The sequence below is a fragment of the Rhinopithecus bieti genome, unplaced genomic scaffold (genome assembly GCF_001698545.2).
Source record: "Rhinopithecus bieti isolate Rb0 unplaced genomic scaffold, ASM169854v2 scaffold_6481, whole genome shotgun sequence".
Taxonomy (NCBI): domain Eukaryota; kingdom Metazoa; phylum Chordata; class Mammalia; order Primates; family Cercopithecidae; genus Rhinopithecus; species Rhinopithecus bieti.
The window spans coordinates 1656433-1662209 of NW_016805314.1; the positions used below are offsets into that span (position 1 = coordinate 1656433).

Genomic DNA, 5777 nt, shown 5'->3' on the forward strand with positions numbered 1-5777 from the left:
GAGGGAGAGGAAACATGAGAGGGAAGGGAGGACTGGTATTTGTGCTGAATCCAGAAAACAAATTGCATTTTCTGGGGTGGTAGTAGGATAAAGAACACTTGAGGGTGAGTTAATAGCGTAATCAATATAGAGTTTGCATTTGTGTGATAAAGAATGACAAAAATTCACCCTAGCCAGAGTCTAGATGGAAGAAAATAGTGGGAGATGAGTTTGCTGAGACAGAATGGATCCTGATTCATTCATTCCTTCAACAAATATTTACTGAGGCAGAATAAAATAAGAGTTGCAGTAAAGGCACAGCTATGAATAGGCACTGCTAAAAGAGCCTAGGATACATCAGTGAACAAAACCAAGAAATACACTTGCTTACATAGAGCTTACATTCTAGAGAAGAGAGACAGACAATAAACATAATACATGAATAAGGTCTACAGTATGCACAGTATGCAAAAGGTGACACATGCTGTTGGATAGGGGAAAAAGCAGAAGAGTTGAACAAGAGATACAGGGGCAAGTCCAAATAGTATATTTAGGGTAAACCATTAGGAAGGCGATGTTTAGCAATATCGTGAAAGAGGTGAAGGAATGATTGACGCATTTTCCTAGGAAAAAAATTCCAGGCAGAAGGGACAGGCTCTGTAAAACCCTAAAGACAGAAGTGGACCTGGAGTGCCCATGGGCAGGGGTGCTGGGATGCAGAGTGTAGTGTCAGGTGAGTAGTTGGAGAGGTGACAGCAGTCTTGATTAGGTCTCAGGGACCCTCTCACCATGAGAGAAATAGGAGCCAGTGGATGGCTTTGAGCAGGGTAGGGGTAGAATGGGATATGTTCCAAAATGCGATGCTGGCCTCTGTGTAGGGACAGACATGGTGGCAAGTGGTCAGATAGGAAGCTGCTGCTGTCAGCACCCACAGATGGTGGTGAGGAAGGTGCCCAGGGTCAGATTCTGAATACCTTTAGAAGGAAGAGCCAGCAAGAGTTGCTGATGGGTTACGTGTGGGATGTGGGGGAAAGAGAGGAGTCAAGAGCAAATCCAGGGCTCCTGGCCCAAGTTGCCACTATCTAAGATGGGCTATGGTGTGGGCAAAGCAAGTTTGCTGGAAAAGATCGGGAGTTATGTTGTCCACATTAAGACGAAATGAGTGTTAGACATAAAAATGGACATGCCAAGTGGACAGGTGAATATAAATGAGGCTGGCACGGAAGAGCGATGTCTAGTAGGAGATTTACACTGGAATGGGGTCATCAGCACACACATGGTATTTAAGATTGTGAGATAGAAGAGATCATCAGATGGTTAAGAGAAGAGGTCCAGGCATCGTGGATGGTCTCAAATGCCATACCCACAGTTTGAAACTTTAATTTATGATCAATGGGGGCAACTGATACATACTTTTTGAGGATAGGCATATCACAGTCTCAACTGGACTTGTTTCATTGATGCTTTTTTTTGTTTGCCTGTTTTGTGCAGAGACCACGCTGAGGTCATGTGTAGGTTGGCCCTGGGAAGGCCAAACAGGAGGCTGGTGCACCGAGCCACATGAAGGCGGGATGAGGACCAAGCCAGGACCATTTTAATGGGCCAGGGAGGAGCAAGGAGCGGGCGGAGACAAAGGGAAGAAGGGAAGACAACCAACTTCCCTTTCACTCAGTTCAAAACAGCAATCACCAGATCAATAGAGAAGAAAATTTAAGCCTAAAAGAAGATTTTGTGTTTTCTTCTCTCTCTCCATTTTGCTGCTTGAGGCATGGCTGTGGTTAATAATGCTTTGCTTCCTGGGGGCATAGCTGACAACAGTGGGGAAGGAAATAGAGACAGGGTTTTCAGTATTTTAGAAATCTGGTTTCTATCTGAACTGTGTAGGATAAGGAGCCTGCCCTTCTCATTGACTGGTCAGCACGTTCAGAATCTGGGAGGGAATTTTTGAGACAAACAGATCTGAATGCCTTCAGATAGATGGAAATGTTTCTCCTCCCCAAAGTCCCTTGGCCTTTTAAATAATTGCCATTATGCCAACAGTATATAGGAATCGTTTAGAAATAACATATATAAAATACCAAACCATGTGCCTACACGCGCTAGCTAGTGTTTTACCAACAAGAATGGGTACAATTTAAAATCACCTGTATACAATTATCAAAATGCACTCTCACAATGATCTTGTAAAGTGAGTAAGAATCTCCTCCCCTCTATATTTCACTGGAAAATTGAAAAACAAAAAACTAAGATATAAGCAGGCTAAGTGACTTGCTCATGTCAGAGAGAAACAGAACCAAGAATCAAACCAATCTGTGAGCTGAGGTCTGCTGCTCCACGGTGGTTGCTCTCTGGAGACAGAGGGACCATGCTACTGAATACACTGGACCCTGGTGTCTAGTGCATCCAAGGCCCATAATTTACCATTGAACAGTTCATGATCCTCTACACTTGGCCTCCTCCCCAGCAACTGTTTCTTACACATATTAAGGTTAAAGAGCGGCAGATGGCGGCCCCCCTTCAAATCGTACCCAGCGAAAGTAGGCCCAAGGGCTCACATCTGGGGATACAAAGGACTGCCCATTTCTGTGTCTCTTATCCAGAAATTACTCATCTTACCTGATGAGCATCTCTGTGTTCCTGACTCTGTGTGCTTTGCTTCTGAATCTTTCTGGACTGCCCGCATGTGCTGTAGTAAAAGTGTAGTAGGGTTTCAAGCTGTGGGGTTATTGCTGGGATGGTTTATATCTAACAGGCACTGGGGTGATAATTCCTTTTTCACTTCTGTAATTCACACATACCCACCCCCGAAATGCATTTCGTATAGAGCTTTTAGGCAAGCGAACACGAAGAGCCTTCCACTGCCTCAATTCTCCTGATCCTTATTTCAACTATTTCCCCACTGGCTTTTTCTCTCACTGCACTTTGGGCCAACTGAAGGCCAGTGGTGTTTAAGCACCACCTTATGGATTCATTTGTCAGTAGGCAAGGGGACGCTACCTCTATACCTGAAACTTCCATAATCAAACACAGTTAATTACAGGGCAAATACAAGACAGCAGCAGGGCTTTTAAAAATCAATTAGTGTGCAATTCAAGATTAAAAACAGAAGAGGGTTAATTCTGTTTTTCATTTGGATGGTAGGCTGCTTAAGGAATAATAGTCCAAAGACTGAAGTCATTGCAGGAATAATCAGAAGTATAGAAAGTTTACCCAGGTGTCTTTCTCAGCCCCTTTTCTCCTCAAGGCTTGGTAGCCTACTTTCCTGGGTGCATGCGTCCTGCCATTCCCCTTGAGTGAGCACCAAGAAAGACTAGCCTCTGTGAATGACAGGTGGGGGCTCGTGAGAGCTGGAGGTGATGGAAGACAGGTCACATTCTCCTAAAACCTTTGATGGTGTTATCTCTTCCTATGCTAGAATCTACTCCATTCTTTTAGCTGTACTCTGTATGAATCATATGTACTTGTTCATGTTTTTCTGCAATTACTCAAAACTATGTCTTCTTGACATATGCTCTTTGTCCATCAGTTCCAGAGAGCAGGCTCCTTTAATCTGTTGGCTGTGGAGACTGAGCAAGGGGAGGCAGGTTGAGTCCTCCAAGCCTTTCACTATGGATTAGCCACATAATAGATGTCAGGGTTTCATGGTTTGGGGTTTTGTGGCATATGATGTGAATAGAAGCACTTTAGACTCTGGGCAGATCTATCTCTTTGAAGTTCTCTTATTATGTCTAATTTTGAGTACTGCACAGAATAGCTATAAATTTTGACAGTGATAACCTGCTCTCTAACCCCTGGCAACCTGCTCCTCTTTTCCCTTTTCAATGTTTTCATTTTAGTATAAAGAAAGCGATGATACATTTTTTTATTTTTATTTTTTGAGACAGGGTCTTGCTCTGTCACGCAGGCTGGAGTGCAGGGGGTGACATGGCTCACTACAGCCTTGACTTCCTGACTCAAGAGATCCTCCCACCTCAGGCTCCAGAGTAGCAGGGACCACAAGTGCGCAGCACCATGCCTGGCTAATTTTTTTTTTTTTTTTTTTTTTTTGAACACGACGTCTCACTATGTTGCCATGCTGGTCTCGAACTCCTGGGCTTAAGTAATTCTCCTACCTTGACCTCCCAATGCAGATTTGAGCCACTGCACCCAGCCAATAATTCTTATATAAAGGCAATGAAAGCAATGCAATTAGAAACTTCACCTGCAGCCTGTCACAACCAAATCTTAGTTGTCCTCATGCATCCATGTCAAGAATAATGGTGTTAAAAGCCACTTATCATGGCTCTAATTTCTCTATATTGACCTGAACTCAGCTTGTGCTAGTCTTGGGATTTGATTATGTGTTTTCTGTTTGGCTTCCATGTTCTACCTGCCAGTGGGCTTGGGGACCTCTTGCCACTCTGCACCAGGTAAACTGGATCTCCACATGGACCTTCCGATTTGGTAGCCTGAGCTGTCATTCATTTGTCAGGCCTAATGTCACTAATCCTCTTCTGGAAACTTTCTCCTTTCCAAGTTGGGCCACCTGATTTCTAGCTGAATGTTCACATCTGCTCCCCATTCGTTCCTAGAGCCTGCAGACAGAGGCAGCAGGTATAGTTAAACTGTAGTCCTAGCCTCTGGGATTCAGCAGCACTTCTGCCTTGCTGCTTATCTGACCATTTTTATACCCAGGCTTCTACCAGGTATGATACACATTCCAATCTTATACCTGGGCTCTCCCCTCATTCTTTATTCCTGATCCCACTCATTATTCTTCATTATTTTTACCACAGATGCAGGGTGGTTGAGGGTTGAGTTAATCACATTCCTCAGTTCATAGCACATCATCATCCCTGACAAGGGGATCATTGATCCCCAAAAGTGTTATGCTATTTTTCCCCTCATCTCTGATTCTGTGTCTTGTCCCTTTCTGCTACAGCTTCACACACCAAAGCATTTCATAATTTTCATTAAATGTGCATGTGTCTTTATAAAACGTGATGGTGCATTATATGCATATGTCACTGATTTATCCATGTATGTGATTTATCAGGGCTGTCTTTCCAATTCCACTGTAACCCAAACAAGCCTATGACAAACAACCCTTTACAAACCAATGAAAACTTTCCCTAGTTTCATAGCCAGCGGTGATTTTGCTGGGTCATGGGATTCCACAGGTTTAACTGTCTAAGTAGCTGCCGTATTGCTTTTCAATATGGATTTACAAGTGTACACTCGCCAGTAGAGTGCAAGAGTGCCCATCTGCATGCATCTCCAGCAAATCTTAGTTTTTTCTAATCCCTGACTCCCATTTTTAAAACCATGTTCATGGGTGTAAAATGACACCTCACTGTTATTTTCATTTGCATTTATCTGGTTACCGGTGTGAGCTCTTCATTAATTTGTATGCTTTCTCGGCTTTTTCTTATGTGTATTACTGATTCTTTGGCCTATTTTTTGATTGAACCACCTTTTTCTTGTAGATTTTCAGGAAAAAATGCTTGGTATATTCAAGATGTTAATTACTTCTCAGTTGTAGATATTGAAGATATGTATTATTTTGCTTTGTCATCTGTTACTATTTGTCAGTGGTGCTCTTCATTGAAAAGCACAGTATAATGATTAAGAGCATATCTGCTGGAACCAAGCTGCCTGGGTCCAAATCTTAACTCTGCCCCTAAGCTATGTGACCTCAGTGATGGTCCTTAGTCTTCTATCTATATGTAAAATTGATATATTAAAATTACCATCTCAGCTTGAGCAACATTCTGTGACCCATCTCTACAAAAAAAAAAAAAAAAAAAAAAAAAAAAAAA

The 5777-nt window shown here is 42.7% G+C and overlaps 1 protein-coding gene across 11 annotated transcripts in view; it reads left to right on the forward strand.

Annotated features, from left to right (window-relative positions):
* The window catches only part of NTM (neurotrimin), a 984038-nt gene that overhangs the window by 590309 nt on the left and 387952 nt on the right, over positions 1–5777 (forward strand). The window lies entirely within an intron of this gene.